At 27.9% G+C, this 14,642-nt stretch overlaps 1 non-coding gene across 1 annotated transcript; it reads left to right on the top strand.

The window, feature by feature from the left end:
- Positions 1-9,611: 9,611 nt before the first annotated feature.
- TRNAI-UAU lies at positions 9,612-9,685 on the top strand. Its single transcript has one exon. It is a non-coding gene; the product is annotated as a tRNA-Ile (tRNA).
- Positions 9,686-14,642: the final 4,957 nt, after the last annotated feature.

Here is a 14,642-nt window from a genome sequence, read left to right on the forward strand (position 1 = left end):
TATCTTCACATAGTTAGAGCATAAAACAAGGAAAGGTGACTTTTTCTTTTACTTTTTTGCTTTTAAAAATTGTTTGAATTGGCGTTTAGAAGCCTACAATCAATTTTGTCCCTTATAAAATAATAAGCTGGTGGAATTTTATGTTTGCAAAAAGCAAATAACGTGAAACAGCATCGACAAATTTTCATTTCTGACAAAATTGATTAGAGTAATAAGTTCTAAATCACTTTTTTTTTTTTATTAATTTTATTGGGTTTTGGATCTGACTAGAGAGGAGTTTTATCTGTTTTTTTCCTTTCTTTTCTTCTAAATACACTAAAACAGACACGGGATAATGAGCACACACCATGATAGTGTAATACCCTAAAAAAGTACACTGTAAATATTAAAGAAAAATAGTACAAATAATATAACTCATACGTGATTCAACCTACAAAATTGATGAACTTTAGGTGCCCAAATGATTCATTAGAGTGTTGTGTTAATAAATAAATTTTTTATGAAAGATCAAACCATGATTTTCAATACATTGCTAATGTAATTTTTGTTAAAAAATTTCTTTTTAAATTTATTAACTAATATTTAAAGAACGGATTAGTATGACCTTTTGGAATATATTAAAGATTACACGAGATTTACGTTAATAATATTCTTTAAAGAATATTTTAGTTAGCATTTCTCTTAACATGTTTATTGTAATTTTTATGATTTATTTAACTTTAAATATAATATTTTTATCATAATTTTAAATATATAACATAGTAGATTATTTTAAAAATTATTTATTATATTTTAAAAAATTACAATTCTATATTTAAAATCAGCGTCAAAAGTAATGTTAATATTTTTATTTTTAATATATGTTAACATAATTTTTAAGAAACGTTTTTAGAAATTTATAAAAGCATGATTTTAAATATTAAAAAATATAATTAATATTTATTAACTATTTAAATTTAACTTCAAAAAATAATTTAATATTAGTTATTTTTAAACAAAAAATATCTATAAAAAATGGCAGTTATCCCGGTCAACCTGTGGTAAATCTTCTGTGAGTTGACGCTGTCCGATGTGGGTACCGAGTCGTCCAACACTGACATGCATTTCACACGTGGGGGCACCTAACTTTTAAATGCCCCCACAATATATTCTTCATAGCATCTGCTAATCATTTATTTAATATTAAATATGATTGAATGTTTATTTTAATTTTATAATTTTCTATATGTAATTAATGATACATAGTTGCAGAATCAATCTAAACTCATAAATTATGAATTAACGGCACAACCGTATCTAATTATTTTTATTTTTTTTGGTGAAAACTGCATCTAAGTAACAACCGTCACCCAGTTCTTATCATTTAAAATAATACTATTTTAATACGGTTTTGGGTTTCTATAACAGATAATATATACAAATTAGAAAATAATTATACTATAATTATATAGAGTGTTTAACATAAACATTCAAATCGAACATTAAAATAACATTAATTTTATTGTTTAAGAATATATTATAACTTGCAATTCATCTTAACAATTATATAGAGTTATATATTAACAGAATATTTTTTCAATAACATTATTCTTGTCAGAATATTTTATATTGTTTAAATTGCCAATTCTGTAAAAATCATTTACTTTTATAATAATTCATTTAAAACCTATACACACACTATATTTTAAGTGATCCACAATTTAAATTTTTTTATTATTATCAACATATTAAATGTCATGACCCTTTTTTGTAAAGGATTAATGACATTCTAAATTATTACTCTCAATTTAATTTTATTTATGAATTAATATAGGTATATTATAAATAATATAATTTTTTTTTAAAAATTGATTTTAACATCTAAATTAGCAAAATAATAAAGTCCTAAAGACATTTTTTCTTTACATAATAAAAAGATGATATGAGTGTATATACATAATTACAACAGTTGTTATAAATGGAGCTCAAAATACCAAGTTTTTGCATAATAATTATATCAAAATATTATATCTATAACCAAGTGACTTAGGTTCACACTAAAACCTCAACTACTAAAACTAAGCTACATATCCCAAAATTTTCGGCCCAGACTAATTTTTAACCAGATTCCCCAACATGAAAATTGGACACTCCACCTGTTACTCCTACTAAAGTACTATTGTACGATCATTGTAGCACACATAACAACACAATAAATGAAGAGTGAACTTATATGAATAAGAATCATAACTATGGAGTATGAATATATTAAAATTATTTATACAACTCATAAAGTTCACAATAATCAGCACAATAGTCACAATCAATTGATGCAGCATGTTCAGCCCATTCTCAGCCTATCTAATGCAAATGCAGGGATTCAGTTCCAGCTGATTTCATAGTCTAGGTAATCGAGAGGAATTGTTTCCAATCTAGGAGCGACCTATCCCGGTATCTAGATCCAGACAATTACAACTCTGTTCTATTCAGCTCTAGAATGATGAAGATGAATGTGATGCAGCACAGCTAAATCAGCATAATACAACATAGTTAAATCTATTCTCAACCTCAGCAATCTAACAATGCATACACTTGCATCCAACCTCAACAACACAGTCATACATATGTTCACAGCAAAATCAAGCATTTTCCAGTATTAATTAAGCATTTCATTACATATTACACAATGAAATTAAGCATATCAAAACATTAATTAAATATTTCTGCATATATTAACATTCTCGGCACATTTATCACAATATTTCAACACATCATCTTCCACCACAGCATTCCAAACATTTATCATATAGTAGAGAAGTATACTCAACCATATATACTTTGGGTTTTACCCTAAAGCTCGTTTATACAACGACTCATTCTCAGCTAAAACGAGATTATCTATCGCATAAACCAAATCAGCTTAGTTAAGCTCCCCTTACCTGGAACGAGTTATAAGATCATGCTCCTAGTGAATCCCAAAGAGATAGATCAAGTGTTTGGGTATGAAATACGGCTCAAATGGTCCAGATCTACTCAAAACAACATGGTATAAATCTCTTAAGAAAGAGAAAACAAAGAACAAGAATAAAGACAGAGAACTGAGCTCCAGAAACTCACCTAGATTTTGATGAGGTAGATGTTCTCACTTTGATCGGAAAAGAATTTAGCTTCGAGAATGCTTTCACTAAGGGAAAGAGGTGAGAGAACGTTTCTAGGCGTTGGAACTCCTTAAATACCCCTCTAAGCCTGCGCGCTCTCGCTTAAGTGAGCTTTTCTCTCGCTTGGGAGAGCTCTCGCCTAGGTGAACAAACTAGACAATAGAACCTCTCAAATTTTTACTATTCTCAATTGAGTGAGGAACACCCCGCTTAAGCGAGATGCATCTCGTCTGAGCGAGATTGAGTCCAGAGAGCTGTAACACCCCAGATTTTGTAATATAATTTGTTTATTAAAATAAGTGTTTACGTGAACTTTGATGTGTTGTGTATTTATTATATATGTACATATATGTATGAAGTGAATGGATTGGATTGACTAGATTGGATAGATTGAATATATATATATATATATATATATATATATATCTGTGTGTGTGTGTATGTATATACATGCTAAGTGTGGATGTTGCTGCAGGGTATTCTCATTGTAGCGAGAAGGCTTGGGCGTAAGGCATGAAATTGTGTTGTTCTCGCCGTAGCGAGAGCTCCCTCGCTGTAGCGACAAAGCCACAGTTTGGGGTGCAGTCTCGTTGTAGCGAGATTCTGCAGAAATCAGGATGCAATTTTCTCTAATATTTTCGCTGTAGCAAGAGTGTCGCAACCAAGAGAAGATTTAAAGGGGTTAAGGCTTGAGAAACTCATTTCTTTCCTTTTCTATCTTCAAGGTCCCTTCGATTCTCTCGACCTAAAACTTTATTTCACCAATTAAATTGCCTCCAAGCCGTTTGGGAGCAAGATTGAAGGTTGAAATTGTGTGAAGAACGCTTGGAGGTAAGTTTTAATGGTTAGGGTTTCGATTTTTCATCCTCATTCTCTTATTTCTCGATTTTCTTTGGTTCTCACGATAAATTTCTGTGTATTTAGGACTAAGTTCGTGTAAGGAGCCTTCTCATTGCCAATTTTGTGTGTGGGTCTTCATTTGAGGTAAGGAAGACTCTACCCTATCTCATTTTGCTTGAAAACCTGTTTAATTACTATATTTTGCAAAGTGATTTGAGTGAAAGATGAGGACAGTAGAAATATCTTGGAGAAGAGAGAGTGGTGGTGACACTAACAGTGAACATGGGAGCACCATGGGCCACACACTCTCCTCCTGACTAGACCTCTGACTACTACCTTTGCTGAGTGACTCGTGACTACGCACGCAGTATCCGTGAGGCGGGAGTGACCGGTGATCATTCATGGTGTGAATCTGTGATCACAATGCCACAGTAAGCATGGCTAGGTGCAGTGAGTGTACGTGTGTAAATTGTTTTGTGCCATGAGTGCATCGATTATGAAATATAATGAAATGTTTGAAATGTTGCTTGTGATTACTTAGACTTGAGTAGAATATATTAGAACACCTATAGATATGCAAGGTGAGTCTCTATGTTATGCATGTGTGAAGGATAGTGTAGAGTACTCACCCTTATATTTATTTTTCAGGTGACCAAGACGATCAGCACCGGACTCAGTGAAGGAAGGATGAATTGCTATAGGACTTAGATTGTATTTTGAAACTATGATGTAATTGAATTAGTTTTGTAGCAGTCTTTGATATAAATTGTAATCCTTTATTGTTTTAAAACGTTTTAGGAAACTCTGTATTGAGATCTTTTTATTAAATGAAAATTTCATTACTCCCATTTTACAAAATTATTACCTGAAAATTAAATTTAAGGTGTTACAAGAGCTACCTAGTTTTCCTGCGACTTCTCGCTTGAGCGAGATTCTCCCGTTTGAGCGAGATCGCCTCTTGCCTAAGTGAGATCTCTTCTCGCTTGGGCGATGGGACAATTGGAGAAGTCTTATCTTGTCTCGCTTGAGCAAGACTAATCTTGCTTGAGCGAGAACACTCCAAAATGCCCAATTCTCAACGACTTAGTCTCGCTTGAGCGAGAATTACCTCGCTTAAGTGTGACACTCAGCATATAGAACTCTTACTTTTTCCTAAAATGAGGCAATACAAGTCCTTGACTATAATTTTTTTAGGTTATAACACACACAACACACTTAACACTAAATCCCTAACCCGCATTGCTAACCACTTTCAACAACACCATCATACATCACTGTAAATACACTGCCCCCTAGCCAACAATTATACAGCTTTCATATAACCCAAACATATGTAACACTATTTAAAAGGAGTAAAGTATTCAATCAAAACACTCTCTACTAGTCTTACTCAACGATCAACCAAACAGCACTCCAACTCACAACTTCCATCCAACAACTACATAACTTACCCGTTTACATTTCAACATATGTAATTTCATACAGTCCAATTATAAGTAACATAACTTAATAAGAATAATTCATTTATAAATATGTTGACCTGACATTAAAAATTATTTTTTTTCACTTCATATCTCTTTATCACATTAATAATCTTAATTATACATTTTTCTCTCTTTTTTTTATTATATATTATTTTTCAATTTTATAAAAATATAATTACTCGACAGTATATACTTATTTGTTGAAGATTAACAATGTACTCAAGCAAATAAGGGTATTCAAAACCGAACCAAATTGTTTTTAAACCACTAAATTAATTATAAATAATTGAAAATTGGTTAAATTGAAAATTGATTAAATCAAAAATTTAAATTTTTATTTTATATTTCAAATTAATTCAATTTTAATTTTTGAAATTTAATTGAAAGTAACCACATTTATAATTAATTTATATTATCTTTTATGTTATTTTTATATAATTTTTAACTCAAATTTATTTTTATTTTTATAATTTTATCTTTCTAATCATATAATTCTCTCTCTCTCTCTGTGTGCGCGCACGCTAAGGAAGACATTTTAACTCTTCTCTTAAGTTAACAAAGTATCTAATTTTATCAATAATTAATTTAATTTAATACTATTTTATTTTATTTTTTAATATAAAAGTTCTTTCAAATATGTTTTTATTATAAAAAAGTTCTTTTAAACCTTCAGTGTAGATGTAGGATTCTTAACACAAAAGTTTAGTTCTCGATTGAGAAGTGTCAATTAAATAGGTTTGACTAATGAAACTTACATAAAGCACTTAAATTAGGTACTAATTGAGATATAATAGTTAATTTGGTCATTGGATGAGGATATTAAGAGTGTGACACGACTAATACTTAGACTCAGTGGCTAACTAATGTGGCATTTCATAATTTTAGATATTATTTCATGCATGATAGTTGATCATTTGGGAGGTAAAAATGTAGTAACTAATTATCAACTTAGAAATGAACACAAAGTTGAAACTCATGGAGGATAATATGAAAATTACTCTATTTTTTAAGGAAAAGAGATTTTTGAGCTTTTTTTTCTAGTTATGTTTTACTACAATAACACACGAAATATGCACATTGCACATTTAACTAACATACTTAAAACAATTTTAGTTGTTTATGAGAAAAGGCAATAGAGAATGGTTACTTGGCGCCAAAAGTTGTTGACTAAGCAACTCAACAATCTATATATGTAGGATAGTAATTAGGAACATGGATAACTATTTATAAATCAAATAACTACTTTGTACATACTATATAAATTATATTTGTTCATATTAAAGAAGATAAAACAATCAATCAATCAAACACATTACAAATTATCCTTATCTTTACTTTTTATTTACTTTCTTACATTTTACTTTCATTAATAGTCATTTCCTTTACACTTTAGGCCTTCACATTTATTTAAAGCTTTCTTTATGTTAATATATAACCTTTTACCTTTTTATTATTTAGTTGATTACAATTTTTACTTTCAATTGCACTTAGCAAAATTGATTCGTCAGTTAATCCATATCAAGTGATACTGATAAATACATAATTTGTTCTAGTACGTCTGCCCAACTTAAACTTAATCGAGTAACCAACAATTTTTGGTTATAAATAAGGGTTTGTTATTTTTCTTCTTCAACTTGTTCAAGGACAAAGCCATGGATTTAAAGAGCTCTTCAGGTGATTTGAAGGTAGTTATAAACATTGAATTCTTTCTTATCTAAAATTATTTAGGTTGAAATTGATGTTGTGGAGTGTTTACTGCTTAGTCACCAACAAATAAGAAGCCCAAACCCCTACCAACCAAAACGTAAATTTTGTTTGAATTTCAAACAATGAAAAATCCAAGCATTGGTATTTGACTATGGAAGTTGTACCAATGCAGTGAAGCAGACAATGAATAAAATAAAGATAACGCATATGCTCGAGCTATTTTACATCATTGGAATGTAAGTCTTCATTTTTTTTATAGGGAAAAGCAAAGAAACAAACAAAAGGAATAAAAAAAAGAAAAATTACAATTTCAAATATGAAACTTCCCTAACATCATCCTGAAGAAGTAATCTCAAGTCTATAGGGGTGAGACCCAATCTTTGAAATCACAATTCGAAAAAGCTCCCAACTTTGCTAAAAAAAATTTCACATGTGTTGCCTTCACGTAGGGTGTGTCTGATAGTGATTTGCTAGTCTTTTCTCATTCACTCTTTTATATCTCAAATGAGATTAACATACTTGTGAAAATATAGAACAATTTTTCTGTCACAATGTTTATAACTTCCATTGCATTAGTGTGACACGAGATATCTAATATTTAGATTTCAAACTATTTTCAACCCTCAAACATGACTATTAGTTCAACATAGTATTGTTAGAAATGTCAATGAACTTATAAGCTCCTCTAAGGCAATTTTTATCTCTATTTCTAATTAGAGCATCAAATCTAGCTCTTCCTAAGCTCCTTCAATCACTTCCATCAATATTAAGGATGAATTCAAAATTTTAATTAGTCTCCCAACAAACTCAACACTCTAAGCAGGCTTGAAATTATTGTACTTGTTTACATAAATGAAGTTTGTTGGTAAGGTTCATAACAAAATCAAACATAATTTTATAAATTGAGATTTGTTTTCTAGCAATGCAATTAACATTTTTGACCCTCCATATCCACTTGCTAAAAATAAGAGATGATTACTTTTATGTTGAGTCATAATTTAATTGTTTGCATTAAAGGAATTTGTAAATCCTTCATTCTATAGATATGTACGAACCCATATTTCCTTAGTTATCAGACCGTTTCTAACATAGTGGAGAGTGTCCTCAATGTAAGTGTAAGATCCCATAATGCCTTAAGTAATTTGTGGGAAGGACATCACAACAAATAAATCAAACTAGGAATTTAAGCTTTTACGCACAAGGAAGGTATCAAATCCACTTCCAACTAATGTACTAGTACATAATTCTCTTACCAACAAGATAATTAAAACCATGTTTAGTTGTATAATTTTTCTCCAAACATCCTTAACGTGCAGCTCTATATCTTGAATGTTGACACAGGAAGTATGGTCACATAATTTGCCTAATCTTGAATAGTCATTATACCACAAGAAAACTTGTATATTACCAAGTCAAAATGTGAACCCATCTTTAATAATATTTTTAGCCTTTTTTATTGCTTATCAAGAGTGAGACCCTCCATCTTTATTATAATTTAACAAATTATCTTACTTCACATTTTTTCTATAAGCAGTTAGACGCAAATTTTATCTTTTTTGTTCATCATATCCCAAATTCTTTCACATTTATCTTTGTTATTAATAAAAAAATTAAAGTATTATGTATGCTTTATTATATAAAATTAGTTTCTTTTGAAAGTGGTTAGTTACAAAATATATATATATATATATATACTAATTTTTATTAATAAATAATAATTATTACTAAATTAAAGTGTAAGTGTAAATAAGAATGTCATATCTCTTAAAAACTAAAAGTTAATAAGACATAATACATAAAAAAAAAATTATGAAATTTGATATTGATCAGATAAAATTTATCTTCTCAACCAAAAAAAATTATGATTGTTCGTTCATAAATATAAATATATTTATTTATAAATTATTTGAGTTTAACTTAACGACTACTTGATGAAATTTGTTTGTTAAATTGACTAAATTAATAATATTAAACTTAAAACTAGAGTTGATGATTTAAATGAATCAAAATTAATCTTTGTAAAATTTACGTTTAATAATTTGTAAATAGTATATATATATATATATATATATATATATATATATGAATGAATGTGTCATAAAAAATAACACATTGAGAAATTTGATAAAAAGAAAATATAATCAAGGCATAATTAACTAAGCAAGTTAAGTTCAAATTTTATATGTTTTCAATAAATTAAAATTTAACTAATTTAAATATATAACCTTTTATTTTGTTTTGAAATGTTTAATTTAACTCTTTTTCTTTAATGCTCATTCACCAGTTCACTCTGTCATTCAAATTCAGCGTCGTATTAAGTTGTGATAAAATAAAATTATTAATTTAATGACTTGATAAATTATACTAAATAAAACATTCTGAATTGGATTTAGTTATGAGACTATACTATAAATATAAAATTGTACTGTAGTTCAACCACTCTGGTCCCGTAGCTCAGTTGGTTAGAGCGTTGGTCTTATGAGCCGAAGGTCGCGGGTTCGAGCCCCGCCGGGACCACCTTTTTGTAAAGGTTTTATTTGATTAGGATGATTCAACAATGCCAACTAAACTAAACATTTCTCAAAACATATAAGTGCATCTGAATTATATATACACATAAATAATGTGCACCCATTTATCTTCTACAGAATTTTTTTTCAATTTACTGTACTATGACTATTTAATAATTCAATATTTATAATAAAATTTACATTTATTAATTATTTAATTTGCGGTTAAAAATTAGTGAGACCAACTAATCTATTATATGACTCGCGATTAAATACTAAAACTAATTAAATAAATAACTAGGTTTTTATAATTAAACTCATAATCATATTCGTTTGATGTATAAATAATTTGTTAAGAAAATATTGATTAGGATAGGAAAAATATAATCAGAATAACAAATTTTTTTTTTTCAAAATAACATATGAAAAAGAATAACTTTAAAAACTACCATATTGAAATACAATTTTACGATGATCATCATGCGTCTAATTGAACCATCGATATACATTAGTTAATTTAGATGAGATGAAAACTTTTGAAAAATGAATTATCTATTCAATAAAATACATCATAAATATGATTTTTAAATTACTTATTACAAGAATCAATGATTTATGTTGACATATCAATATGTAATTTGATGAAAGTATTTTATTAGGGTATAATAAGTAAATTCTAACAATATTATAATATATTAATGAGTTTTTCATGTATTTATTAGTTTTATTAAATTAAAAAAATTGAATAAAAATTAAACTATATTGTATGGTTATTTTTAAATTTTATAAATTTATAAAAAGTAAATATTTTCATTATTAATAATACATACTATATTTTATTAAATAAGACTAATTAAAAAGATAACATTGTTTAAAATGATTGAAAAAAGTTATAAAAAATTTAATATAGAAAACTAAATACTCGTGGCATGGAAAAACTACGTAACGTAATTAAGAAAAATGACAATATAAATATTGTCGTTTTAAAATAATTTTAAAAATGCTCTCATTGATATTTGACTAGTGACTTTTTCATATATTACATGATTATTATTAAATTAAAATAATTTTAATGAAAATATATTATATGACTATCTTAAAATTTAATAAATTATAAAATCAAAAAATAAATATAGTAATGATAAATAATAAATTTTATGATATTAAATAAATTGATAAATTTTGAATTGAGAAATAGATTATGAAAAAAAATCCAACTTTAAATTAATATTTAATTAAAAATAAATACTTAATACCAAAAAATTGCTTATCATAAATAATAATTTTTTAAAAGATAATCCTCATTTAAAAAATAAAAAATAATCTCATTTAAAGACTCATATTCATGAATTATATATCAAGATTATATATAATAATTTTCTAGAAAAACAAAAAGGATGATAATTTTTTATAATTTTTTAATGAATAATGAAGTACTAATGAAAAATAAATTAGAGAAGATTTTTTTTCTTTTTTCATTTTTTTTACTCTCCTTTGATAATGTATTTCTTAGAAACATAAAAGAGTTGAATAAACACATTATTATCTTAGAGTTTAAGATAGAAAGAAGACTGATTTATAACTAAGTGATGATGATTGATTTATAAATTCGAAAAAGTCAAAGGAAAGTAACAAAACTAAGAGTGAATTAGTTGAAAGCATATTGATTAAAGAAAAAATAATGAGGTAAGGAACAAGTTGTTTTGAAAGAAAATAGGTTTGACAACAACTAAATTTAAGGCTGTACTAGGTATTATATCTTTTGTATACAAACTTCGTTTTTTGCAAAATTAGACTTCAAAGTGAACCCCTGAAAAAAAGCTTCGTAATGAAAGAAGAATCATCTTGAAACTCGACTCGTAACTTGAGATATCATCCAAACAGTAAACATTGCCCAAAAATGCTTAGAATATGGAGGAGTGCAATTGCTCGGAACAAACTGTAAAGGTCATATTTGTCAGGTCTGAGATCCGTTTTCTACAAAATCAGACTCCAGATTGAAGCTCTGAAGAGAGCTTCAAAATGAATCAGGAATTGACTCAAATCTTGGTCTGCAGCTTGAGATATCGTTAAAAATAGTAAAACAGAGCTGAAAGTGCAACCATGTGGAACAAGTTGCGAAGTTTATGCACATTAGACTTTTTCAAGAGAGTGAGTTAGATCTAAAAATTATGTAAGTACCAAGAGCATCTTTGTCTTTTTTCTATCACAAAGGTGCTTTCCAATATATGAACGGGTGAATATGGATTGAATTTTAATAAAATCAATCCAAATTCACTTTAAATTTAATTATATAGATTGGATTTTAAATTAATCTATTTTATTTTTTTCAAAACTAGTTTAAAAATAATTTTAAAATTTGGATATGGTTTAAAACTAATTTTAAATTTAATTTTGATCAAATTAACTTTGAATGCTTACTTGGTGCTATATAACTATTAAGTAATTAATTTTTATAATTTTATATTATTTTTATTATGTTTTTAATTATAAACTTATTTTTAAAAAAAATATGTTTCAATGAATTAGAAATATTATTAATGTATTAATGTACTTTTCTAAAAAGTTAATGTATTCTTAATATTTTAAGATGTATGGTAATTTAAATTTAAATATTTATTTATTTATTTTTATGACTTTAGGAAATGTTTTTTGATTTTATGTATTGAAATGATTTTTTAAGAAATAAAAGAGAGGAGTAAAATGTATGATTTTAATTGGAGCTTTTATGTTTCTAAATGCTTTTTCAATCATTGTCTCTAAGTGGAAGTGGAGAAAAAGCGTAACACAGCCATATGCTTTCGTAATGTACTTTTGTAATGTAATTGTAGATTTTATTTGAATAAATCATATATCTATGCTCCTAAAAAGTAATCATTTATATGTATTCACTATTTTTTAAAATGAATCAGTTTTGATAGTTAAAATATGGATTTATCAAAGGAGATTCGGTCTAAATTCGGATAAGAAAACAAAGTAAGTCCAAATATCTAGTTTTATTAAAAAATTAGATTTTAAAACCTGTTTAGTTTTGGTTATGGATTAGACTTCTAAATATGAATTTTTTTTTTCAAACCTACTGCGCTTCAAGTCAGGATTAGGACAAAGTCTTGGTCCTTTATAACGTTGTCATGTGTTGTCATTCCCAATCACTCCAAACTCCTTATAAACCTGGCATACTTCATTGATTGTATAAATACCATCAATGTAAACACGCCAATCAATATTTTTACTACAATATGCATCAATCGCACAACGACATGAATATCTATCAGTATGCATATTACCACAGTCACAATACCTATGTCTTAGATCAATTCTATATTTTTCTTGTTAAATAAATCTTGAACATGGAAACTCCACTTCGTTGTCAAATTGAGTAACACGAAATTTTTTGACGCTAGCCTCATTTGATTAAAGTTGGGTTGTCACTGATTCTGAGCACATATGTCCAACTTTTTTTTATGCCTCACTACCTTTCTGAGCAAATAATTAAGCCAATTGGAAGTAAGTTGCTCGTTAAAGTGCAGTGATTAGAAGATTTTGAGCACTTTTTGACATTGAATTTATGCACTCAACCAGATTTGTGGTCATGTCACCCCACCTATGGCCTCCGTCAAATGCAAGAACTCATTTTTCTCTTGGATTTCATCAAGCTAATTTGAATAAACCTCTCCATGTTCCCGTAATTGCTCATACTAAATATTAAATTCATGTTCAGTTCTTGAATAACTAGTAAATTTCAATACGATTCATATTAGTAGTTTTAAAAACATACGACTATTGTTTTGATTGTTATTTTAAAACAAAATCTACGTCTTAAAGCTTACCTATGTAGACGACAAGTTTATGCAAGTAAGCAACATTAAATCTTCGTAAAAAATTGGCAACAATATGCCTAATACAATACATATGAAAGGTTCTTGGAAGTTTCTATTGTCTGTTGCTTCTTCTTATTGCTGTATTAATTAACTTATGCCGATCAGAAATTATGTCAACACCATCTTCGGTGACAACATGTTTGCATAGATTATCAAGGAAAAATAACCAAGCATTCATAGTCTCACCCTCAATGGTAGCAAAAACAATTGACTATATATTTTGATTACCATCCTGTGCAACAACTACCAATTGAACTTCCTTATATTTGCCATATAAATGTGTCCCATCAACTTGAAAAAGTTGTTTGCAATGCTAAATGCTCTCATACAGGGACTAAAAGTCCAAAACACTCAACGAAATATTTTAATATTGGGAACTAACTCATCATTACGATAGGCATCTACAATATTCAACTGAATCTCGAATAGAGTCACACATTGCTACACACCAATGACCAAATACTTTTTTAATTGCCTTTTGTTTTCTCATTCATGCTTTTCGATATGTTGTTATGTAATCATACTGAGATTGAATCTCACCAATTACAAGTTTTATCTTAAAGGAAGGTCATACTCAACCATTGGCTTTATACATTCTGCAATTATGTCAGAATCCAATTTCCTATGATCTTGAAAAATCCTTCCCCTTGTACATGTGTGCGAGTTATTGTACTTTCTTATCTCCCAAATAAACTTGTTTTTCCTAAAAGTAGCGCAAATAAGCTATCCACAATTTATTCCATACCTCATGCATTTACAATAAAAGGTATTTGGTTCTAACTCTACTACTTTGTAGTCTACTCTATTTGATATACTATAACACTTAATTGTTTGTATTACAATTTCTCTATCGTTAAATTGTTTCTCAATATACAATTCTTCATTTACATAAGAGTGACCTATCAAAGGAAAACACAAACATAAATTAATTAACAAGTAAAAAATAATTCATAAAAAGCATAATTAAAAATAACACATACCTAAGTTTGAATACTCTGAAAACTCAGATGCATACATAACATCAAGATCTAACAAACACATGAAGGTGGCTCTCCAAATGGATGTTTTCCAATAACTACGTTT

Source organism: Abrus precatorius, unplaced genomic scaffold (assembly GCF_003935025.1).
Source record: "Abrus precatorius isolate BTA unplaced genomic scaffold, Abrus_2018 Scaffold2, whole genome shotgun sequence".
In the NCBI taxonomy this organism is placed as follows: domain Eukaryota; kingdom Viridiplantae; phylum Streptophyta; class Magnoliopsida; order Fabales; family Fabaceae; genus Abrus; species Abrus precatorius.